This window comes from Lithobates pipiens, unplaced genomic scaffold, assembly GCF_037356315.1.
Source record: "Lithobates pipiens isolate NorthernLeopardFrog02 unplaced genomic scaffold, aLitPip1_a1.2 Scaffold_30, whole genome shotgun sequence".
Taxonomy (NCBI): domain Eukaryota; kingdom Metazoa; phylum Chordata; class Amphibia; order Anura; family Ranidae; genus Lithobates; species Lithobates pipiens.
In genome coordinates, this window is record NW_027507791.1 from 177,075,962 (window position 1) to 177,095,253 (window position 19,292).

At 52.3% G+C, this 19,292-nt stretch overlaps 27 non-coding genes and 35 pseudogenes across 27 annotated transcripts; all 62 read left to right on the forward strand.

The window, feature by feature from the left end:
* Window positions 1-4,998: 4,998 nt before the first annotated feature.
* LOC143947437 (5S ribosomal RNA) lies at window positions 4,999-5,117 on the forward strand (annotated as a pseudogene).
* A 109-nt stretch (window positions 5,118-5,226) lies between these two features.
* On the forward strand, window positions 5,227-5,345 carry LOC143950663 (5S ribosomal RNA). The gene has a single exon (XR_013266010.1). It is a non-coding gene; the product is annotated as a 5S ribosomal RNA (ribosomal RNA).
* Window positions 5,346-5,454: 109 nt separating this feature from the next.
* On the forward strand, window positions 5,455-5,573 carry LOC143951765 (5S ribosomal RNA). Its single transcript, XR_013267006.1, has one exon. It is a non-coding gene; the product is annotated as a 5S ribosomal RNA (ribosomal RNA).
* Window positions 5,574-5,682: 109 nt separating this feature from the next.
* LOC143943473 (5S ribosomal RNA) lies at window positions 5,683-5,801 on the forward strand. Its single transcript, XR_013264938.1, has one exon. It is a non-coding gene; the product is annotated as a 5S ribosomal RNA (ribosomal RNA).
* Window positions 5,802-5,910: 109 nt separating this feature from the next.
* On the forward strand, window positions 5,911-6,029 carry LOC143943875 (5S ribosomal RNA; annotated as a pseudogene).
* A 109-nt stretch (window positions 6,030-6,138) lies between these two features.
* Window positions 6,139-6,257, forward strand: LOC143948687 (5S ribosomal RNA; annotated as a pseudogene).
* A 109-nt stretch (window positions 6,258-6,366) lies between these two features.
* LOC143952230 (5S ribosomal RNA) lies at window positions 6,367-6,485 on the forward strand. Its single transcript, XR_013267427.1, has one exon. It is a non-coding gene; the product is annotated as a 5S ribosomal RNA (ribosomal RNA).
* A 109-nt stretch (window positions 6,486-6,594) lies between these two features.
* Window positions 6,595-6,713, forward strand: LOC143944840 (5S ribosomal RNA). Its single transcript, XR_013265064.1, has one exon. It is a non-coding gene; the product is annotated as a 5S ribosomal RNA (ribosomal RNA).
* A 109-nt stretch (window positions 6,714-6,822) lies between these two features.
* On the forward strand, window positions 6,823-6,941 carry LOC143945806 (5S ribosomal RNA; annotated as a pseudogene).
* A 109-nt stretch (window positions 6,942-7,050) lies between these two features.
* Window positions 7,051-7,169, forward strand: LOC143944157 (5S ribosomal RNA; annotated as a pseudogene).
* A 109-nt stretch (window positions 7,170-7,278) lies between these two features.
* On the forward strand, window positions 7,279-7,397 carry LOC143952243 (5S ribosomal RNA). Its single transcript, XR_013267439.1, has one exon. It is a non-coding gene; the product is annotated as a 5S ribosomal RNA (ribosomal RNA).
* A 109-nt stretch (window positions 7,398-7,506) lies between these two features.
* LOC143947540 (5S ribosomal RNA) lies at window positions 7,507-7,625 on the forward strand (annotated as a pseudogene).
* Window positions 7,626-7,734: 109 nt separating this feature from the next.
* On the forward strand, window positions 7,735-7,847 carry LOC143949666 (5S ribosomal RNA; annotated as a pseudogene).
* Window positions 7,848-7,956: 109 nt separating this feature from the next.
* On the forward strand, window positions 7,957-8,075 carry LOC143947512 (5S ribosomal RNA). The gene has a single exon (XR_013265310.1). It is a non-coding gene; the product is annotated as a 5S ribosomal RNA (ribosomal RNA).
* Window positions 8,076-8,184: 109 nt separating this feature from the next.
* LOC143944807 (5S ribosomal RNA) lies at window positions 8,185-8,303 on the forward strand (annotated as a pseudogene).
* Window positions 8,304-8,412: 109 nt separating this feature from the next.
* Window positions 8,413-8,531, forward strand: LOC143945533 (5S ribosomal RNA; annotated as a pseudogene).
* A 109-nt stretch (window positions 8,532-8,640) lies between these two features.
* LOC143951675 (5S ribosomal RNA) lies at window positions 8,641-8,759 on the forward strand. Its single transcript, XR_013266925.1, has one exon. It is a non-coding gene; the product is annotated as a 5S ribosomal RNA (ribosomal RNA).
* Window positions 8,760-8,868: 109 nt separating this feature from the next.
* On the forward strand, window positions 8,869-8,987 carry LOC143944674 (5S ribosomal RNA; annotated as a pseudogene).
* A 109-nt stretch (window positions 8,988-9,096) lies between these two features.
* LOC143944048 (5S ribosomal RNA) lies at window positions 9,097-9,215 on the forward strand (annotated as a pseudogene).
* A 327-nt stretch (window positions 9,216-9,542) lies between these two features.
* Window positions 9,543-9,661, forward strand: LOC143950382 (5S ribosomal RNA). Its single transcript, XR_013265789.1, has one exon. It is a non-coding gene; the product is annotated as a 5S ribosomal RNA (ribosomal RNA).
* A 109-nt stretch (window positions 9,662-9,770) lies between these two features.
* LOC143946912 (5S ribosomal RNA) lies at window positions 9,771-9,889 on the forward strand (annotated as a pseudogene).
* Window positions 9,890-9,998: 109 nt separating this feature from the next.
* Window positions 9,999-10,111, forward strand: LOC143949036 (5S ribosomal RNA; annotated as a pseudogene).
* Window positions 10,112-10,220: 109 nt separating this feature from the next.
* Window positions 10,221-10,339, forward strand: LOC143953765 (5S ribosomal RNA). The gene has a single exon (XR_013268817.1). It is a non-coding gene; the product is annotated as a 5S ribosomal RNA (ribosomal RNA).
* A 109-nt stretch (window positions 10,340-10,448) lies between these two features.
* On the forward strand, window positions 10,449-10,567 carry LOC143946223 (5S ribosomal RNA; annotated as a pseudogene).
* A 109-nt stretch (window positions 10,568-10,676) lies between these two features.
* LOC143946996 (5S ribosomal RNA) lies at window positions 10,677-10,795 on the forward strand (annotated as a pseudogene).
* A 109-nt stretch (window positions 10,796-10,904) lies between these two features.
* On the forward strand, window positions 10,905-11,023 carry LOC143951850 (5S ribosomal RNA). Its single transcript, XR_013267083.1, has one exon. It is a non-coding gene; the product is annotated as a 5S ribosomal RNA (ribosomal RNA).
* A 110-nt stretch (window positions 11,024-11,133) lies between these two features.
* On the forward strand, window positions 11,134-11,252 carry LOC143954148 (5S ribosomal RNA). The gene has a single exon (XR_013269165.1). It is a non-coding gene; the product is annotated as a 5S ribosomal RNA (ribosomal RNA).
* A 109-nt stretch (window positions 11,253-11,361) lies between these two features.
* Window positions 11,362-11,480, forward strand: LOC143951861 (5S ribosomal RNA). Its single transcript, XR_013267093.1, has one exon. It is a non-coding gene; the product is annotated as a 5S ribosomal RNA (ribosomal RNA).
* Window positions 11,481-11,589: 109 nt separating this feature from the next.
* On the forward strand, window positions 11,590-11,708 carry LOC143943984 (5S ribosomal RNA). Its single transcript, XR_013264985.1, has one exon. It is a non-coding gene; the product is annotated as a 5S ribosomal RNA (ribosomal RNA).
* A 109-nt stretch (window positions 11,709-11,817) lies between these two features.
* Window positions 11,818-11,936, forward strand: LOC143953618 (5S ribosomal RNA). Its single transcript, XR_013268683.1, has one exon. It is a non-coding gene; the product is annotated as a 5S ribosomal RNA (ribosomal RNA).
* A 109-nt stretch (window positions 11,937-12,045) lies between these two features.
* Window positions 12,046-12,164, forward strand: LOC143951357 (5S ribosomal RNA). The gene has a single exon (XR_013266637.1). It is a non-coding gene; the product is annotated as a 5S ribosomal RNA (ribosomal RNA).
* A 109-nt stretch (window positions 12,165-12,273) lies between these two features.
* LOC143951736 (5S ribosomal RNA) lies at window positions 12,274-12,392 on the forward strand. Its single transcript, XR_013266980.1, has one exon. It is a non-coding gene; the product is annotated as a 5S ribosomal RNA (ribosomal RNA).
* A 109-nt stretch (window positions 12,393-12,501) lies between these two features.
* On the forward strand, window positions 12,502-12,620 carry LOC143953813 (5S ribosomal RNA). Its single transcript, XR_013268861.1, has one exon. It is a non-coding gene; the product is annotated as a 5S ribosomal RNA (ribosomal RNA).
* A 109-nt stretch (window positions 12,621-12,729) lies between these two features.
* On the forward strand, window positions 12,730-12,848 carry LOC143953620 (5S ribosomal RNA). The gene has a single exon (XR_013268685.1). It is a non-coding gene; the product is annotated as a 5S ribosomal RNA (ribosomal RNA).
* Window positions 12,849-12,957: 109 nt separating this feature from the next.
* Window positions 12,958-13,076, forward strand: LOC143943596 (5S ribosomal RNA). Its single transcript, XR_013264949.1, has one exon. It is a non-coding gene; the product is annotated as a 5S ribosomal RNA (ribosomal RNA).
* Window positions 13,077-13,185: 109 nt separating this feature from the next.
* LOC143946311 (5S ribosomal RNA) lies at window positions 13,186-13,314 on the forward strand (annotated as a pseudogene).
* A 109-nt stretch (window positions 13,315-13,423) lies between these two features.
* On the forward strand, window positions 13,424-13,542 carry LOC143946282 (5S ribosomal RNA; annotated as a pseudogene).
* A 109-nt stretch (window positions 13,543-13,651) lies between these two features.
* Window positions 13,652-13,770, forward strand: LOC143947849 (5S ribosomal RNA; annotated as a pseudogene).
* Window positions 13,771-13,879: 109 nt separating this feature from the next.
* Window positions 13,880-13,998, forward strand: LOC143953679 (5S ribosomal RNA). The gene has a single exon (XR_013268739.1). It is a non-coding gene; the product is annotated as a 5S ribosomal RNA (ribosomal RNA).
* Window positions 13,999-14,107: 109 nt separating this feature from the next.
* Window positions 14,108-14,226, forward strand: LOC143944076 (5S ribosomal RNA; annotated as a pseudogene).
* A 109-nt stretch (window positions 14,227-14,335) lies between these two features.
* On the forward strand, window positions 14,336-14,454 carry LOC143945638 (5S ribosomal RNA; annotated as a pseudogene).
* Window positions 14,455-14,563: 109 nt separating this feature from the next.
* LOC143947850 (5S ribosomal RNA) lies at window positions 14,564-14,682 on the forward strand (annotated as a pseudogene).
* A 109-nt stretch (window positions 14,683-14,791) lies between these two features.
* On the forward strand, window positions 14,792-14,910 carry LOC143953680 (5S ribosomal RNA). The gene has a single exon (XR_013268740.1). It is a non-coding gene; the product is annotated as a 5S ribosomal RNA (ribosomal RNA).
* Window positions 14,911-15,019: 109 nt separating this feature from the next.
* Window positions 15,020-15,138, forward strand: LOC143944679 (5S ribosomal RNA; annotated as a pseudogene).
* Window positions 15,139-15,247: 109 nt separating this feature from the next.
* Window positions 15,248-15,356, forward strand: LOC143948706 (5S ribosomal RNA; annotated as a pseudogene).
* Window positions 15,357-15,465: 109 nt separating this feature from the next.
* Window positions 15,466-15,584, forward strand: LOC143948193 (5S ribosomal RNA; annotated as a pseudogene).
* A 109-nt stretch (window positions 15,585-15,693) lies between these two features.
* On the forward strand, window positions 15,694-15,812 carry LOC143951702 (5S ribosomal RNA). Its single transcript, XR_013266950.1, has one exon. It is a non-coding gene; the product is annotated as a 5S ribosomal RNA (ribosomal RNA).
* A 109-nt stretch (window positions 15,813-15,921) lies between these two features.
* LOC143948893 (5S ribosomal RNA) lies at window positions 15,922-16,030 on the forward strand (annotated as a pseudogene).
* A 109-nt stretch (window positions 16,031-16,139) lies between these two features.
* On the forward strand, window positions 16,140-16,258 carry LOC143944119 (5S ribosomal RNA; annotated as a pseudogene).
* Window positions 16,259-16,367: 109 nt separating this feature from the next.
* Window positions 16,368-16,486, forward strand: LOC143943987 (5S ribosomal RNA; annotated as a pseudogene).
* Window positions 16,487-16,595: 109 nt separating this feature from the next.
* LOC143944500 (5S ribosomal RNA) lies at window positions 16,596-16,714 on the forward strand (annotated as a pseudogene).
* A 109-nt stretch (window positions 16,715-16,823) lies between these two features.
* On the forward strand, window positions 16,824-16,942 carry LOC143953564 (5S ribosomal RNA). Its single transcript, XR_013268634.1, has one exon. It is a non-coding gene; the product is annotated as a 5S ribosomal RNA (ribosomal RNA).
* A 109-nt stretch (window positions 16,943-17,051) lies between these two features.
* On the forward strand, window positions 17,052-17,170 carry LOC143954170 (5S ribosomal RNA). Its single transcript, XR_013269185.1, has one exon. It is a non-coding gene; the product is annotated as a 5S ribosomal RNA (ribosomal RNA).
* A 109-nt stretch (window positions 17,171-17,279) lies between these two features.
* Window positions 17,280-17,398, forward strand: LOC143945075 (5S ribosomal RNA; annotated as a pseudogene).
* Window positions 17,399-17,507: 109 nt separating this feature from the next.
* On the forward strand, window positions 17,508-17,626 carry LOC143946301 (5S ribosomal RNA; annotated as a pseudogene).
* Window positions 17,627-17,735: 109 nt separating this feature from the next.
* Window positions 17,736-17,850, forward strand: LOC143949387 (5S ribosomal RNA; annotated as a pseudogene).
* A 101-nt stretch (window positions 17,851-17,951) lies between these two features.
* On the forward strand, window positions 17,952-18,070 carry LOC143945112 (5S ribosomal RNA; annotated as a pseudogene).
* A 109-nt stretch (window positions 18,071-18,179) lies between these two features.
* Window positions 18,180-18,298, forward strand: LOC143947397 (5S ribosomal RNA; annotated as a pseudogene).
* Window positions 18,299-18,407: 109 nt separating this feature from the next.
* On the forward strand, window positions 18,408-18,526 carry LOC143952015 (5S ribosomal RNA). The gene has a single exon (XR_013267232.1). It is a non-coding gene; the product is annotated as a 5S ribosomal RNA (ribosomal RNA).
* A 109-nt stretch (window positions 18,527-18,635) lies between these two features.
* On the forward strand, window positions 18,636-18,744 carry LOC143948863 (5S ribosomal RNA; annotated as a pseudogene).
* Window positions 18,745-18,853: 109 nt separating this feature from the next.
* Window positions 18,854-18,972, forward strand: LOC143952398 (5S ribosomal RNA). The gene has a single exon (XR_013267579.1). It is a non-coding gene; the product is annotated as a 5S ribosomal RNA (ribosomal RNA).
* Window positions 18,973-19,081: 109 nt separating this feature from the next.
* Window positions 19,082-19,200, forward strand: LOC143954939 (5S ribosomal RNA; annotated as a pseudogene).
* The last annotated feature ends 92 nt before the right edge of the window (window positions 19,201-19,292 follow it).

Below are 19,292 nucleotides of genomic sequence, written 5' to 3' on the forward strand. Positions count from 1 at the left end.
CTCTGGGGACTCTAACATAAGGGATGCTCTGGTGTACAAAGAGGACTCTGATCTAAGGGGGAGCTCTGAGAACCCTGATTTACCTTAGCGTACTCACTTAGAGGCAGGAGAGAGAAGGGGGGAGACTTAGTCTAATCTCAATAATGTGTCCGGGTCTCAGACAGTCTGAAACTCGGACACATGATTCCAAACCCAAACTGTCCAGGTGAATCCCAAACAGGTGGCAACCCTACTCCCAAGGGATTCCATTCATTTTCAGGCCTCTTCCCATGGAATTACAGTGATCAATACTGGCAGGAATACATCCCTATAAGTGGGTGTAATTGGACTTGCACCCAACTATATCCGCCCACCCCCAGATCTGTTGGACCAATTGGAATGATTTTTCACTTTTGTCTTTTTTTTGGCCATTGTATCATATTCACATGGGTTCTCATTATTCTATTGGCCATCACGGCACATACAAATGCACAGAAAAACAGGAACGCCTCATTTCCCATAAAGCAGAGCAACTGCAAAATTCTGAGCATTCTCACTGCACACGCATGCGTTGTTTTTCCATAAAAAACACTACAGTGTGAGTGAGCCCATTAACATGTTTGTTTCTTTTTTTGCTTGATGTGTTTGCCAATGAAATTGATGGGAATCCATCAAATCACTTCTCAACACGTGCACTGAGCTGCACACTGTGACGCAGGTGAATGCACCAAAGTACATGTTCATGTATAAGATAAGACATCCTCAATAGCTTGCATTGCAGCACCTCTCCAGCCCCCCCCCCCCCCATTCTTCCACAACTATTATATTATATATATATATATTATATTGTTGCACCTATTAGCTCCTGATTTGCCACTATTACCCCTGATGCGCCTAATTTGAACCTACATTTACTTTTGCACCATTTTTATGTTCATACACCGTTATTTGTTTCTAGATTTACTCATTATTATATTTATATTTTTATACATCGTTATTTATTTTTAGATTTACTCATAATTATATTTATATTTTTATACACCGTATTTATTTTTAGATTTACTCATTATTATATTTATTGTTTTTTTTTTTCCTTTTTTCTACACCCTTTTTTATTTTTAATATGCATTTATTATTTTTATACACCCTGATTTGTAGTTATTTTTATATTTATTAATTATTATATTTATCATTATTATTTATTATTTTATACACCCTTTTTTTATATTTATTCTTTACATTTATTCATAAATGTATCCTTTTTCATTTTTTAGATTCATTTTTATTCATTATCTTTATTATTTTTTATGTATATTTATAGTCTCTTATTTACTTATTTTATAATACTTTTGTTTATATTTAATTTACCTTTTTTTTTCATTCACAATCTTTTATTTAGATTTATTCATTATTAATGTCATCACGCACCCATTTTTTATTTTTATACACCGCTATTTATATTTACTCATTATTGTATTTTTCAATTTATTTTTTTTCTACACCCTTTTTTGTCCCCTAGTATTTACTAGCGCCTGGGTTGTCCCCAGGGGCGTAACTAGAAATCACAGGGCCCCATAGCAAAATGTTGTATGGGGCCCCCCCCCAAAAAAAAATAACTAATGCCATTGAACAACAGATTACCACACCCATGTGGCACAGTACCCAGGCAACAGCTTATATTCATTTCGAACAACAAAGTATGCAGTATACTGTATGCAGCCCCTGAAGGACACAGATTGCTGACCTCCATCAGTACAGTGCAGACCCCCCAGCAGTACAGACACCCCCTACCTCAGTGCAGAACCCCAGCAGTACAGACACCCCCTACCTCAGTGCAGAACCCCAGCAGTACAGACACCCCCCCCAGTGCAGACCCTCCCAGTGCAGACACCCCCCTCAGTGCAGGACCCCCCAGCAGTATAGACCCCCCTCAGTAGTACAGACCCCCCAGCAGTGCAGACACCCCCCTAGTGCAGACACCCCACTTAGTACAGACACCCCCCCATTACAGACCCCCCCCCTCAGAGCAGGACCACCCCAGCAGTACAAATACCTCCCAGTGCAGACACCCCCCAGGCCAGACCACCCCCTCAGTACAGACCGACCCCAGTGCAGACACCCCGCTCAGTGCAGGACCCCCCTCAGTGCAGACACCCACCCTCAGTGCAGACCCCCCCTCAGTAGTGCAGACTCCCCCTCAGTGAAGACCCCCCTCAGTAGTGCAGACACCCCTCCATTACAGACCCCCACTCAGTGCAGGACCCCCCAGCAGTACAGACACCCCCCAGTGCAGACACCCCCTTATTACAGACACCCCCAGCATTGGAGACACCCCCCAGCATTGCAGACACCCCCCCTGAGTAGTGCAGACCCCCCTCAGTGCAGACACCCCTCAGTAGTGCAGACAACCCCCCCATTACAGACCCCCCTCTGTGCAGGACCCCCCAGCCGTGCAGACACTCCCCTCAGTGCAGACACCCCCCCAGCAGTGCAGGCTCCCCCCTCAGTAGTGCAGACTCCCCACCTCAGTGCAGACCCCTTCAGTAGTGCAGACCCCCTTCAGTAGTGCAGACCCCCCTAGTAGTGCAGACCCCCCTCAGTAGTGCAGACCCCCCTCAGTAGTGTAGACCCCCCTCAGTAGTGCAGACCCCCAAAGTAGTGCAGGACCCCCCCTCAGTAGTGCAGACTTACCCCTCAGTAGTGCAGGCGCCCCCCACAGTAGTGCAGACCCCCCCTCAGCGCAGACCCTCCCCCTCAGTAGTGCAGACCCCCCCACAGTAATGTAGACTCCCCCTCAGTGCAGACCCCCCTCAGTAGTGTAGACCACCCTAGTAGTGCAGACCCCCTCAGTGCAGGACCCCCCTCAGTAGTGCAGACCCCCCTAGTAGTGCAGGACCCCCCCTCAGTAGTGCAGGCTCCCCCCACAGTAGTGCAGACCCCCCCTCAGCACAGACCCTCCCCCTCAGTAGTGCAGACCCCCCCACAGTAATGTAGACTCCCCCTCAGTGCAGATCCCCCTCAGTAGTGCAGACCCCCCTAGTAGTGCAGGACCCCCCCCTCAGTAGTGCAGACTTCCCCCTCAGTAGTGCAAGCTCCCCCCCACAGTAGTGCAGACCCTCCCCCTCAGTAGTGCAGACCCTCACCCTCAGTAGTGCAGACCCCCCTCCACAGAAATGTAGACTCCCCCTCAGTGCAGACCCCCCTATGTAGTGTAGACCCCCCTAGTAGTGCAGACCCCCCTCAGTAGTGCAGACCCCCCTCAGTAGTGCAGGACCCCCCTCAGTAGTGCAGGACCCCCCTTAGTAGTGCAGACCCCCCTCAGTAGTGTAGACCCCCCTCAGTAGTGTAGACCCCCCTCAGTAGTGCAGACTCCCCCAGTGCAGCAGACCCCCCTCAGTAGTGTAGACCCCGCTCAGTGCAGCAGACCCCCCCTCAGTAGTGCAGACCCCCTAGTAGTGCAGACCCCCCCTCAGTAGTGCAGACCCCCCTCAGTGCAGCATACCCCCCCCTCAGTAGTGCAGACCCCCCTCAGTGCAGCAGACCCCCCTCAGTAGTGTAGACCCCCTCAGTGCAGCAGACCCCCCCTCAGTAGTGCAGACCCCCCTCAGTAGTGCAGACCCCCCTCAGTGCAGCAGACCCCCCTCAGTAGTGTAGACCCCCTCAGTGCAGCAGACCCCCCCTCAATAGTGCAGACCCCCCTCAGTAGTGCAGACCCCTCTCAATGCAGGTCCCCCCTCAGTAGTGCAGACCCCCCTAGTAGTGCAGACCCCCCTCAGTAGTGCAGACCCCCCTCAGTAGTGCAGGACCCCCCTCAGTAGTGCAGGACCCCCCTCAGTAGTGCAGACCCCCCTCAGTAGTGTAGACCCCCCTCAGTAGTGTAGACCCCCCTCAGTAGTGCAGACTCCCCCAGTGCAGCAGACCCCCCTCAGTAGTGTAGACCCCGCTCCGTGCAGCAGACCCCCCCTCAGTAGTGCAGACCCCCTAGTAGTGCAGACCCCCCCTCAGTAGTGCAGACCCCCCTCAGTGCAGCATACCCCCCCTCAGTAGTGCAGACCCCCCTCAGTGCAGCAGACCCCCCTCAGTAGTGTAGACCCCCTCAGTGCAGCAGACCCCCCCTCAGTAGTGCAGACCCCCCTCAGTAGTGCAGACCCCCCTCAGTGCAGCAGACCCCCCTCAGTAGTGTAGACCCCCTCAGTGCAGCAGACCCCCCCTCAATAGTGCAGACCCCCCTCAGTAGTGCAGACCCCTCTCAATGCAGGTCCCCCCTCAGTAGTGCAGACCCCCCTCAGTGCAGCAGACCCCCCTCAGTAGTGCAGAACCCCTAGTAGTGCAGACCCCCCTCAGTGCAGGACCCCCCCTCAGTGCTGGAGATCCCCCCAGTGCAGGACCCCCCTTAGTAGTGCAGACCCCCCTCAGTGCAGCAGACCCCCCCCCCCGTAGTGCAGACCCCCCTCAGTGCAGCAGACCCCCCCTCAATAGTGCAGACCCCCCCAGTAGTGTAGACCCCCCTCAGTGCAGCAGACCCCCACTCAATGCAGACCCCTCAGTAGTGCAGACCCCCCCTACATACCTCAGAACAGCGCTGATACACAGTGCAGTGTGTGTCCCTCGAGCGTAGGCTCCTCCTCCTCTGTGGATGTAAACAGAGAGGAGGGGGAGGCGGCTGAGGTCCGTGCTGCTGTGTCCCTGTCCCGGCACGAGGTACAGCGGAGAGCAGTGTTAGTGATGCGGGCGGCTGCCGCTACCCCAGTGTGTCACCCCTCTGGCGGGTGTCACCCGGAGCGGCCAGCACCCGCCCGCTAACACCACTCCCCAGGCCCCAACTCGGCTGCGGGCCCCATAGCGCCCGCGTGGGTCGCTATGGCGGTAGTTCCGCCACTGCCGCCTGGGAATACCAGGTGCCGTAGGCTTTTTTCCATTATATTGTTGGCTTTGGCGACCTGCTGTATTTTTCCTCTCGATTGCCCGAGGTGACCACCTTGGCTTTTGTCAAGAGAGTTGTAAGTAGGATGCAAGATCGCCTACGGCCACGTCACACTGAATGCGCTAGATCTCGTCTGATCTCGAATGCTAAGCAGGGTCAGGCCTGGTTATTACCTGGATGGGAGACCGCCTGGGAATACCAGGTGCCGTAGGCTTTTTTCCATTATGTTGTTGGCTTTGGCGACCTGCTGTATTTTTCCTCTCCATTGCCCGAGGTGACCACCTTGGCTTTTGTCAAGAGAGTTGTAAGTAGGATGGAAGATCGCCTACGGCCACATCACCCTGAATGCACTCGATCTCGTCTGATCTCGGATGCTAAGCAGGGTCGGGCCTGGTTAGTACCTGGATGGGAGACCGCCTGGGAATACCGGGTGCCGTAGGCTTTTTTCCATTATGTTGTTGGCTTTGGCGACCTGCTGTATTTTTCCTCTAGATTTCCCGAGGTGACCACCTTGGCTTTTGTCAAGAGAGTTGTAAGTAGGGAGCAAGATCGCCTACGGCCACATCACCCTGAATGCGCTCGATCTCATCTGATCTCGGATGCTAAGCAGGGTCGGGCCTGGTTAGTACCTGGATTGGAGACCGCCTGGGAATACCAGGTGCCGTAGGCTTTTTTCCATTATGTTGTTGGCTTTGGCGACCTGCTGTATTTTTCCTCTCGATTGCCTGAGGTGACCACCTTGGCTTTTGTTAAGAGAGTTGTAAGTAGGAAGCAAGATCGCCTACGGCCACATCACCCTGAATGCGCTCGATCTCATCTGATCTCGGATGCTAAGCAGGGTCGGGCCTGGTTAGTACCTGGATGGGAGACCGCCTGGGAATACCAGGTGCCGTAGGCTTTTTTCCATTATGTTGTTGGCTTTGGCGACCTGCTGTATTTTTCCTCTCGATTGCCCTAGGTGACCACCTTGGCTTTTGTCAAGAGAGTTGTAAGTAGGGTGCAAGATCGCCTACGGCCACATCACCCTGAATGCGCTCGATCTCGTCTGATCCCGGATGCTAAGCAGGGTCGGGCCTGGTTAGTACCTGAATGGGAGACCGCCTGGGAATACCAGGTGCCATAGGCTTTTTTCCATTATGTTGTTGGCTTTGGCGACCTGCTGTATTTTTCCTCTCGATTGCCCGAGGTGACCACCTTGGCTTTTGTCAAGAGAGTTGTAAGTAGGGTGCAAGATCGTCTACGGCCACATCACCATGAAAGCGCTCGATATCGTCTGATCTCAGATGCTAAGCAGGGTCAGGCCTGGTTATTACCTGGATGGGAGACCGCCTGGGAATTCCAGGTGCCGTAGGCTTTTTTCCATTATGTTGTTGGCTTTGGCGACCTTCTGTATTTTTCGTCTCTATTGCCCGAGGTGACCACCTTGGCTTTTGTCAAGAGAGTTGTAAGTAGGGTGCAAGATTGCCTACGGCCACATCACCCTGAATGCGCTCGATCTCGTCTGATCTCAGATGCTAAGCAGGGTCGGGCCTGGATAGTACCTGGATGGGAGACCGCCTGGGAATACCAGGTGCCGTAGGCATTTTTCCATTATGTTGTTGGCTTTGGCGACCTGCTGTATTTTTCCTCTCGATTGCCCGAGGTGACCACCTTGGCTTTTGTCAAGAAAGTTGTAAGTAGGGTGCAAGATCGCCTACGGCCACATCACCCTGAATGCGCTCGATCTCGTCTGATCTCGGATGCTAAGCAGGGTCGGGCCTGGTTAGTACCCGGATGGGAGACCGCCTGGGAATACCAGGTGCCGTAGGCTTTTTTCCATTATGTTGTTGGCTTTGGCGACCTGCTGTATTTTTCCTCTCGATTGCCCGAGGTGACCACCTTGGCTTTTGTCAAGAGAGTTGTAAGTAGGGTGCAAGATCACCTACAGCCACATCACCCTGAATGCACTTTATCTCGTCTGATCTCGGATGCTAAGCAGGGTCGGGCCTGGTTAGTACCTGGATGGGAGACCGCCTGGGAATACCAGGTGCCGTAGGCTTTTTTCCATTATGTTGTTGGCTTTGGCGACCTGCTGTATTTTTCCTCTCAATTGCCCGAGGTGACCACCTTGGCTTTTGTCAAGAGAGTTGTAAGTAGGGTGCAAGATCGCCTACGGCCACATCACCCTGAATGCGCGCAATCTCGTCTGATCTCGGATGCTAAGCAGGGTCGGGCCTGGTTAGTACCTGCATGGGAGACCGCCTGGGAATATCAGGTGCCGTAGGCTTTTTTCCATTATGTTGTTGGCTTTGGCGACCTGCTGTATTTTTCCTCTCGATTGCCCGAGGTGACCACCTTGGCTTTTGTCAAGAGAGTTGTAAGTAGGGTGCAAGATCGCCTACGGCCACATCACCCTGAATGCGCTCGCTCTCGTCTGATCTCGGATGCTAAGCAGGGTCGGGCCTGGTTAGTACCTGGATGGGAGACCGCCTGGGAATACCAGGTGCCGTAGGCTTTTTTCCATTATGTTGTTGGCTTTGGCGACCTGCTGTATTTTTCCTCTCGATTGCCCGAGGTGACCACCTTGGCTTTTGTCAAGAGAGTTGTAAGTAGGGTGCAAGATCGCCTACGGCCACATCACCCTGAATGCGCTCGCTCTCGTCTGATCTCAGATGCTAAGCAGAGTCGGGCCTGGTTAGTACCTGGATGGGAGACCACCTGGGACTACCAGGTGCCGTAGGCTTTTTTCCATTATGTTGTTGGCTTTGGCGACCTGCTGTATTTTTCCTCTCGATTGCCCGAGGTGACCACCTTGTCTTTTGTCAAGAGAGTTGTAAGTAGGGTGTGAGATCGCCTATGGCCACATCACCCTGAATGTGCTCGATCTCGTCTGATCTCGGATGCTAAGCAGGGTCGGTTAGTACCTGGATGGGAGACCGCCTGGGAATACCTGGTGCCGTAGGCTTTTTTCCATTATGTTGTTGGCTTTGGCGACCTGCTGTATTTTTCCTCTCGATTGCCCGAGGTGACCACCTTGGCTTTTGTCAAGAGAGTTGTAAGTAGGGTGCAAGATCGCCTACGGCCACATCACCCTGAATGCGCTCGATCTCGTCTGATCTCGGATGCTAAGCAGGGTCGGGCCTGGTTAGTACCTGGATGGGAGACCGCCTGGGAATATCAGGTGCCGTAGGCTTTTTTCCATTATGTTGTTGGCTTTGGCGACCTCCTGTATTTTTCCTCTCGATTGCCCGAGGTGACCACCTTGGCTTTTGTCAAGAGAGTTGTAAGTAGGCCGCAAAGTCGCCTACAGCCACATCACCCTGAATGCGCTCGATTTCGTCTGATCTCGGATGCTAAGCAGGGTCGGGCCTGGTTAGTACCTGGATGGGAGACCACCTGGGATTACCAGGTGCCGTAGGCTTTTTTCCATTATGTTGTTGGCTTTGGCGACCTGCTGTATTTTTCCTCTTGATTGCCCGAGGTGACCACCTTGGCTTTTGTCAAGAGAGTTGTAAGTAGGGTGCAAGATCGCCTACGGCCACATCACCCTGAATGCGCTCGATTTCATCTGATCTCGGATGCTAAGCAGGGTCGGGCCTGGTTAGTACCTGGATGGGAGAAAGCCTGGGAATACCAGGTGCCGTAGGCTTTTTTCCATTATCTTGTTGGCTTTGGCGACCTGCTGTATTTTTCCTCTCGATTGCCCAAGGTGACCACCTTGGCTTTTGTCAAGAGAGTTGTAAGTAGGGTGCAAGATCGCCTACGGCCACATCACCCTTAATGCGCTCGATCTCATCTGATCTCGGATGCTAAGCAGGGTCGGTCCTGGTTAGTACCTGGATGGGAGACCGCCTGGGAATACCAGGTGCCGTAGGCTTTTTTCCATTATGTTGTTGGCTTTGGCGATCTGCTGTATTTTTCCTCTCGATTGCCCGAGGTGACCACCTTGGCTTTTGTCAGGAGAGTTGTAAGTAGGGTGCAAGATCGCCTACGGCCACATCACCCTGAATGCGCTCAATCTCGTCTGATCTTGGATACTAAGCAGGGTCGGGCCTGGTTAGTACCTGGATGGGAGACCGCCTGGTAATACCAGGTGCCGTAGGCTTTTTTCCATTATGTTGTTGGCTTTGGCGACCTGCTGTATTTTTCCTCTCGATTGCCCGAGGTAACCACCTTGGCTTTTGTAAAGAGAGTTGTAAGTAGGAAGCAAGATCGCCTACGGCCACATCACCCTGAATACGCTCGATCTCGTCTGATCTCGGATGCTAAGCATGGTCGGGCCTGGTTAGTACCTGGATAGGAGACAGCCTGGGAATACCAGGTGCCGTAGGCTTTTTTCCATTATGTTTTTGGCTTTGGCGACCCCCTGTATTTTTCCTCTCAATTGCCCGAGGTGACCACCTTGGCTTTTGTCAAGAGAGTTGTACGTAGGGTGCAAGATCGCCTATGGCCACATGACCCTGAATGCGCTCGATCTCGTCTGATCTCGGATGCTAAGCAGGGTCGGGCCTGGTTAGTACCTGGATGGGAGACTACCTGGTGCCGTAGGCTTTTTTCCATTATGTTGTTTGCTTTGGCGACCTGCTGTATTTTTCCTCTCGATTGCCCGAGGTGACCACCTTGGCTTTTGTCAAGAGAGTTGTAAGTAGGGTGCAAGATCGCCTGCGGCCACATCACCCTGAATGCGCTCGATCTCGTCTGACCTCGGATGCTAAGCAGGGTCGGGCCTGGTTAGTACCTGGATGGGAGACCACCTGGGAATACCAGGTGCCGTAGGCTTTTTTCCATTATGTTGTTGGCTTTGGTGACCTGCTGTATTTTTCCTCTCGATTGCCCGAGGTGACCACCTTGGCTTTTGTCAAGAGAGTTGTAAGTAGGGTGCAAGATCGCCTACGGCCACATCACTCTGAATGCGCTCGATCTCGTCTGATCTTGGATGCTAAGCAGGGTCGGGCCTGGTTAGTACCTGGATGGGAGACAGCCTGGGATTACCAGGTGCCGTAGGCTTTTTTTCATTATGTTGTTGGCTTTGGCGACCTGCTGTATTTTTCCTCTCGATTGCCCGAGGTGACCACCTTGGCTTTTGTCAAGAGAGCTGTAAGTAGGGTGTGAGATCGCCTACGGCCACATCACCCTGAATGCGCTCGATCTCGTCTGATCTCGGATGCTAAGCAGGGTCGGTTAGTACCTGGATGGGAGACCGCCTGGGAATACCTGGTGCCGTAGGCTTTTTTCCATTATGTTGTTGGCTTTGGCGACCTGCTGTATTTTTCCTCTCGATTGCCCGAGGTGACCACCTTGGCTTTTGTCAAGAGAGTTGTAAGTAGGGTGCAAGATCGCTTACGGCCACATCACCCTGAATGCGCTCGGTCTCGTCTGATCTCGGATGCTAAGCAGGGACGGGCCTGGTTAGTACCTGGATGGGAGACCGCCTGGGAATATCAGGTGCCGTAGGCTTTTTTCCATTATGTTGTTGGCTTTGGCGACTTCCTGTATTTTTCCTCTCGATTGCCCGAGGTGACCACCTTGGCTTTTGTCAAGAGAGTTGTAAGTAGGCCGCAAGGTCGCCTACAGCCACATCACCCTTAATGCGCTCGATTTCGTCTGATCTCGGATGCTAAGCAGGGTCGGGCCTGGTTAGTGCCTGGATGGGAGACCGCCTGGGAATATCAGGTGCCGTAGGCTTTTTTCCATTATGTTGCTGGCTTTGGCGACCTCCTGTATTTTTCCTCTCGATTGCCCGAGGTGACCACCTTGGCTTTTGTCAAGAGAGTTGTAAGTAGGGTGCAAAATCGCCTACAGCCACATCACCCTGAATGCGCTCGATTTTGTCTGATCTCGTATGCTAAGCAGGGTCGGGCCTGGTTAGTGCCTGGATGGGAGACCGCCTGGGAATACCAGGTGCCGTAGGCTTTTTTCCATTATGTTGTTGGCTTTGGCGACCTGCTGTATTTTTCCTCTCGATTGCCCGAGGTGACCACCTTGGCTTTTGTCAAGAGAGTTGTAAGTAGAGTGCAAGATCGCCTACGCCCACATCACCCTGAATGCGCTCGATCTCGTCTGATCTCGGATGCTAAGCAGGGTCGGGCCTGGTTAGTACCTGGATGGGAGACCGCCTGGGAATACCAGGTGCCGTAGGCTTTTTTTCCATTATGTTGTTGGCTTTGGCGACCTGCTGTATTTTTCCTCTCGATTGCCCGAGGTGACCACCTTGGCTTTTGTCAAGAGAGTTGTAAGTAGGGTACAAGATCGCCTACAGCCACATCACCCTGAATGCGCTCGATCTCGTCTGATCTCGGATGCTAAGCAGGGTCGGGCCTGATTAGTACATGGATGGGAGACCGCCTGGGAATACCAGGTGCCGTAGGCTTTTTTCCATTATGTTGTTGGCTTTGGCGACCTGCTGTATTTTTCCTCTCTATTGCCCGAGGTGACCACCTTGGCTTTTGTCAAGAGAGTTGTAAGTAGGGTGCAAGATCGCCTGCGGCCACATCACCCTGAATGCGCTCAATCTCATCTGATCTCGAATGCTAAGCAGGGTCGGGCCTGGTTAGTACCTGGATGGGAGACCGCCTGGGAATACCAGGTGCCGTAGGCTTTTTTCCATTATGTTGTTGGCTTTGGCGACCTGCTGTATTTTTCCTCTCTATTGCCCGAGGTGACCACCTTGGCTTTTGTCAAGAGAGTTGTAAGTAGGGTGCAAGATTGCCTACGGCCACATCACTCTGAATGCGCTCGATCTCATCTGATCTCGGATGCTAAGCAGGGTCGGGCCTGGTTAGTACCTGGATGGGAGACCGCCTGGGAATACCAGGTGCCGTAGGCTTTTTTCCATTATGTTGTTGGCTTTGGCGACCTGCTGTATTTTTCCTCTCGATTGCCCGAGGTGACCACCTTGGCTTTTGTCAAGAGAGTTGTAAGTAGGGTGCAAGATTGCCTACGGCCACATCACCCTGAATGCGCTCGATCTCATCTGATCTCGGATGCTTAGCAGGGTCGGGCCTGGTTAGTACCTGGATGGGAGACCGCCTGGGAATACCAGGTGCCATAGGCTTTTTTCCATTATGTTGTTGGCTTTGGCGACCTGCTGTATTTTTCCTCTCGATTGCCCGAGGTGACCACCTTGGCTTTTGTCAAGAGAGTTGTAAGTAGGGTGCAAGATCGCCTGCGGCCACATCACCCTGAATGCACTCGATCTCATCTGATCTCGAATGCTAAGCAGGGTCGGGCCTGGTTAGTACCTGGATGGGAGACCGCTTGGTAATACCAGGTGCCGTAGGCTTTTTTCCATTATGTTGTTGGCTTTGGCGACCTGCTGTATTTTTCCTCTCGATTGCCCGAGGTGACCACCTTGGCTTTTGTCAAGAGAGTTGTAAGTAGGTAGCAAGATTGCCTACGGCCACATCACCCTGAATGCGCTCAATCTCATCTGATCTCGGATGCTAAGCAGGGTCGGGCCTGGTTAGTACCTGGATGGGAGACCGCTTGGGAATACCAGGTGCCGTAGGCTTTTTTCCATTATGTTGTTGGCTTTGGCGACCTGCTGTATTTTTCCTCTCGATTGCCCGAGGTGACCACCTTGGATTTTGTCAAGAGAGTTGTAAGTAGGGTGCAAGATTACCTACGGCCACATCACCCTGAATGCGCTTGATCTCGTCTGATCTCGGATGCTAAGCAGGGTCGGGCCTGGTTAGTACCTGGATGGGACACCGCCTGGGAATACCAGGTGCCGTAGGCTTTTTTCCATTATGTTGTTGGCTTTGGCGACCTGCTGTATTTTTCCTCTCGATTGCCCGAGGTGACCACCTTGGCTTTTGTCAAGAGAGTTGTAAGTAGGGTGCAAGATCGCCTGTGGCCACATCACCCTGAATGCGCTCGATCTCATCTGATCTCGAATGCTAAGCAGGGTCGGGCCTGGTTAGTACCTGGATGGGAGACCGCTTGGTAATACCAGGTGCCGTAGGCTTTTTTCCATTATGTTGTTGGCTTTGGCGACCTGCTGTATTTTTCCTTTCGATTGCCCGAGGTGACCACCTTGGCTTTTGTCAAGAGAGTTGTAAGTAGGTAGCAAGATTGCCTACGGCCACATCACCCTGAATGCGCTCGATCTCATCTGATCTCGGATGCTAAGCAGGGTCGGGCCTGGTTAGTACCTGGATGGGAGACCGCCTGGGAATACCAGGTGCCGTAGGCTTTTTTCCATTATGTTGTTGGCTTTGGCGACCTGCTGTATTTTTCCTCTCGATTGCCCGAGGTGACCACCTTGGATTTTGTCAAGAGAGTTGTAAGTAGGGTGCAAGATTACCTTCGGCCACATCACCCTGAATGCGCTCGATCTCGTCTGATCTCGTCTGATCTCGGATGCTAAGCAGGGTCGGGCCTGGTTAGTACCTGGATGGGAGACCGCCTGGGAATACCAGGTGCTGTAGGCTTTTTTCCATTATGTTGTTGGCTTTGGCGACCTGCTGTATTTTTCCTCTCGATTGCCCGAGGTGACCACTTTGGCTTTTGTCAAGAGAGTTGTAAGTAGGGAACAAGATCGCCTACGGCCACATCACCCTGAATGCGCTCGATCTCGTCTGATCTCAGATGCTAAGCAGGGTCAGGCCTGGTTAGTACCTGGATGGGAGACCGCCTGGGAATACCATGTGCCGTAGGTTTTTTTCCATTATGTTGTTGGCTTTGGCGACCTGCTGTATTTTTCCTCTCGATTGCCCGAGGTGACCAACTTGGCTTTTGTCAAGAGAGTTGTAAGTAGGGAACAAGATCGCCTACGGCCACATCACCCTGAATGCGCTCGATCTTGTCTGATCTCCAATACTAAGCAGGGTCGGGCCTGGTTAGTACCTGGATGGGAAACCGCCTGGGAATATCAGGTGCCATAGGCTTTTTTCCATTATGTTGTTGGCTTTGGCGACCTGCTGTATTTTTCCTCTCGATTGCCCGAGGTGACCACCTTGGCTTTTGTCAAGAGAGTTGTAAGTAGGGTGCAAGATCGCGTACAGCCACATCACCCTGAATGCGCTCGATCTCGTCTGATCTCGAATGCTAAGCAGGGTCGGGCCTGGTTAGTACCTGGATGGGAGACCGCCTGGGAATACCAGGTGCCGTAGGCTTTTTTCCATTATGTTGTTGGCTTTGGCGACCTGCTGTATTTTTCCTCTCGATTGCCCGAGGTGACCACCTTGGCTTTTGTCAAGAGAGTTGTAAGTAGGGTGCAAGATCGCCTCCGGCCACATCACCCTGAATGCGCTCGATCTCATCTGATCTCGGATGCTAAGCAGAGTCGGGCCTGATTAGTACCTGCATGGGAGACCACCTGGGAATACCAGGTGCCGTAGGCTTTTTTCCATTATGTTGTTGGCTTTGGCGACCTGCTATATTTTTCCTCTCGATTGCCCGAGGTGACCACTTTGGCTTTTGTCAAGAGAGTTGTAAGTAGGGTGCAAGATCACCTACGGCCACATCACCCTGAATGCGCTCGATCTCGTCTGATCTCAGATGCTAAGCAGGGTCAGGCCTGGTTAGTACCTGGATGGGAGACCGCCTGGGAATACCATGTGCCGTAGGTTTTTTTCCATTATGTTGTTGGCTTTGGCGACCTGCTGTATTTTTCCTCTCGATTGCCCGAGGTGACCAACTTGGCTTTTGTCAAGAGAGTTGTAAGTAGGGAACAAGATCGCCTACGGCCACATCACCCTGAATGCGCTCGATCTTGTCTGATCTCCAATACTAAGCAGGGTCGGGCCTGGTTAGTACCTGGATGGGAAACCGCCTGGGAATATCAGGTGCCATAGGCTTTTTTCCATTATGTTGTTGGCTTTGGCGACCTGCTGTATTTTTCCTCTCGATTGCCCGAGGTGACCACCTTGGCTTTTGTCAAGAGAGTTGTAAGTAGGGTGCAAGATCGCGTACAGCCACATCACCCTGAATGCGCTCGATCTCGTCTGATCTCGAATGCTAAGCAGGGTCGGGCCTGGTTAGTACCTGGATGGGAGACCGCCTGGGAATACCAGGTGCCGTAGGCTTTTTTCCATTATGTTGTTGGCTTTGGCGACCTGCTGTATTTTTCCTCTCGATTGCCCGAGGTGACCACCTTGGCTTTTGTCAAGAGAGTTGTAAGTAGGGTGCAAGATCGCCTCCGGCCACATCACCCTGAATGCGCTCGATCTCATCTGATCTCGGATGCTAAGCAGAGTCGGGCCTGGTTAGTACCTGGATGGGAGACCGCCTGGGAATACCAAGTGCCGTAGGCTTTTTTCCATTATGTTGTTGGCTTTGGCGACCTGCTGTATTTTTCCTCTCGATTGCCCGAGGTGACCACCTTGGCTTTTTTCAAGAGAGTTGTAAGTAGGATGCAAGATCGCCTACGGCCACATCACCCTGAATGTGCTCGTTCTCGGATGATAAGCAGGGTCGGGCCTGGTTAGTACCTGGATGGGAGACCGCCTGGGAATACCAGGTGCCGTAGGCTTTTTTCCATAATGTTGTTGGCTTTGGCGACCTGTGGTATTTTTCCTCTCGATTGCCCGAGGTGACCATCTTGGCTTTTGTCAAGAGAGTTGTAAGTAGGGTGCAAGATCGCCTACGGCCACATCACCATGAATGCGCTCGATCTCGTCTGATCTCAGGTGCTAAGCAGGGTCAGGCCTGGTTAGTACCTGCATGGAAGACCGCCTGGGAATACCAGGTGCTGTAGGCTTTTTTCCATTATGTTGTTGGCTTTGGTGACCTGCTGTATTTTTCCTCTCGATTGCCTGAGGTGACCACCTTGGCTTTTGTCAAGAGAGTTGTAAGTAGGGTGCAAGATTGCCTACGGCCACATCACCCTGAATGCGCTCGATCTCGTCTGATCTCGGATGCTGAGCAGGGTCGGGCCTGGTTAGTACTTGGATGGGGGACCGCCTGGGAATACCAGGTGCCGTAGGCTTTTTTCCATTATGTTGTTGGCTTTGGCGACCTGCTGTATTTTTCCTCTCGATTGCCCGAGGTGACCACCTTGGCTTTTGTCAAGAGAGTTGTAAGTAGGGTGCAAGATTGCCCACGGCCACATCACCCTGAATGCGCTCGATCTCGGAAGCTAAGCAGGGTCAGGCCTGGTTAGTACCTGGATGGGAGACCGCCTGGGAATACCAGATGCCGTAGGCTTTTTCCCATTATGTTGTTGGCTTTGGCGACCTGCTGTATTTTTCCTCTCAATTGCTCGAGGTGACCACCTTGGCTTTTGTCAAGAGAGTTGTAAGTAGGGTGCAAGATTGCCTACGGCCACATCACCCTGAATGCGCTCGATCTCGTCTGATCTCGGATGCTAAGCAGGGTCGGGCCTGGTTAGTACCTGCATGGCATTCCGCCTGGGAATACCAGGTGCCGTAGGCTTTTTTCCATTATGTTGTTGGCTTTGGCGATCTGCTGTATTTTTCCTCTCGATTCCCCGAGGTGACCACCTTGGCTTTTGTCAAGAGAGTTGTAAGTAGGGTGCAAGATCGCCTACGGCCACATCACCCTGAATGCACTCGATCTCGTCTGATCTCGGATGCTAAGCAGGGTCAGTCCTGGTTAGTACCTGGATGGGAGACCGCCTGGGAATACCAGGTGCCGTACGCTTTTTTCCATTATGTTGTTGGCTTTGGCGACCTGCTGTATTTTTCCTCTCGATTGCCCGAGGTGACCACCTTGGCTTTTGTCAAGAGAGTTGTAAGTAGGGTGCAAGATTGCCTATGGCCACATCACCCTGAATGCGCTCAATCTCGTCTGATCTCAGATGCTAAGCAGGGTTGTGCCTGGTTAGTACCTGGATGGGAGACCGCCTGGGAATACCAGGTGCCGTAGGCTTTTTTCCATTATGTTGTTGGCTTTGGCGACCTGCTGTATTTTTCCTCTCGATTGCCCGAGGTGACCACCTTGGCTTTTGTCAAGAGAGTTGTAAGTAGGGTGCAAGATCGCCTACGGCCACATCACCCTGAATGCGCTCAATCTCGTCTGATCTCGGATGCCAAGCAGGGTCGGGCCTGGTTAGTACCTGGATGGGAGACCGCCTGGGAATACCAGGTGCCGTAGGCTTTTTTCCATTATGTTGTTGGCTTTGGCGACCTGCTGTATTTTTCCTCTCGATTGCCCGAGGTGACCACCTTGGCTTTTGTCAAGAGAGTTGTAAGTAGGGTGCAAGGTTGCCTACGGCCACATCACCCTTAATGCACTCGATCTCGTCTGATCTCGGATGCTAAGCAGGGTCTGGCCTGGTTAGTACCTGGATGGGAGACCGCCTGGGAATAACAGGTGCCGTAGGCTTTTTTCCATTATGTTGTTGGCTTTGGCGACCTGCTGTATTTTAACTCTCGATTGCCAGAGGTGACCACCTTGGCTTTTGTCAAGAGAGTTGTAAGTAGGGTGCAAGATCGCCTGCGGTCACATCACCCTGAATGCGCTTGATTTAGTCTGATCTCGGATGCTAAGCAGGGTCGGGCCTGGTTAGTACCTGGATGGGAGACCGCCTGGGAATACCAGGTGCCGTAGGCTTTTTTCCATTATGTTGTTGGCTTTGGTGACCTGCTGTATTTTTCCTCTCGATTGCCCGAGGTGACCACCTTGGCTTTTATCAAGAGAGTTGTAAGTAGGGTGCAAGATCGCCTACGGCCACATCTCCCTGAATGCGCTCGATCTCGTCTGATCTCAGATGCTAGGCAGGGTCTGGCCTGGTTAGTACCTGGATGGGAGACCGCCTGGGAATACCAGGTGCCGTAGGCTTTTTTCCATTATGTTTGTGGCTTTGGCGACCTGCTGTATTTTTCCTCTCGATTGCCCGAGGTGACCACCTTGGCTTTTGTCAAGAGAGTTGTAAGTAGGGTGCAAGATCGCCTGCGGCCACATCACCCTGAATGCGCTCGATCTCGTCTGATCTCGGATGCTAAGCAGGGTCGGGCCTGGTTAGTACCTGGATGGGAGACAGCCAATACCAGGTGCCGTAGGCTTTTTTCCATTATGTTGTTGGCTTTGGCGACCTGCTGTATTTTTCCTCTCGAGGTGACCACCTTAGCTTTTGTCAAGAGAGTTGTAAGTAGGGTGCAAGATTGCATACGGCCACAACACTCTGAATGCACTCGATCTCGTCTGATCTCGGATGCTAAGCAGGATCGGGCCTGGTTAGTACCTGGATGGGAGACTGCCTGGGAATACCAGGTGCCGTAAGCTTTTTTCCATTATGTTGTTGGCTTTGGCGACCTGCTGTATTTTTCCTCTCGATTGCCCGAGGTGACCACCTTGGCTTTTGTCAAGAGAGTTGTAAGTAGGGTGCAAGATCGCCTACGGCCACATCACCCTGAATGCGCTCGATCTCGTCTGATCTCCGATGCTAAGCAGGGTCGGGCCTTGTTAGTACCTGGATGGGAGACCGCCTGGGAATACCATGTGCCGTATGCTTTTTTCCATTATGTTGTTGGCTTTGGCGACCCGCTGTATTTTTCCTCTCGATTGTCCTAGGTGACCACCTTGGCTTTTGTCAAGAGAGTTGTAAGTAGGGTGCAAGATCGCCTACGGCCACATCACCCTGAATGCGCTCGATCTCGTCTGATCTCCGATGCTAAGCAGGGTCGGGCCTGGTTAGTACCTGGATGGGAGACCGCCTGGGAATACCAGGTGCCGTAGGCTTTTTTCCATTATGTTGTTGGCTTTGGCGACCTGCTGTATTTTTCCTCTCGATTGCCCGAGGTGACCACCTTGGCTTTTGTCAAGAGAGTTGTAAATAGGATGCAAGATCTCCTACGGCCACATCACCCTGAATGCGCTCGATCTCGGATGCTAAGCTTGGTCGGGCCTGGTTAGTACCTGGATGGGAGACCGCCTGGGAATACCAGGTGCCGTAGGCTTTTTTCCATTATGTTGTTGGCTTTGGCGACCTGCTGTATTTTTCCTCTCGATTGCCCGAGGTGACCACCTTGGCTTTTGTCAAGAGAGTTGTAAGTAGGGTGCAAGATCGCCTATGGCCACATCACCCTGAATGCGCTCGATCTCGTCTGATCTCGGATGCTAAGCAGGGTCGGGCCTGCATAGTACCTGGATGGGAGACCGCCTGGGAATACCAGGTGCCGTAGGCTTTTTTCCATTATGTTGTTGGCTTTGGCGACCTGCTGTATTTTTCCTCTCGATTGCCCGAGGTGACCACCTTGGCTTTTGTCAAGAGAGTGGTAAGTAGGGGGCAAGATCTCCTACGGCCACATCACCCTGAATGCGCTCGATCTCGTCTGATCTCGGATGCTAAGCAGGGTCAGGCCTGGTTAGTACCTGGATGGGAGACCGCCTGGGAATAACAGGTGCCGTAGGCTTTTTTCCATTATGTTGTTGGCTTTGGCGACCTGCTGTATTTTTCCTCTCGATTGCCTGAGGTGACCACCTTGGCTTTTGTCAAGAGAGTGGT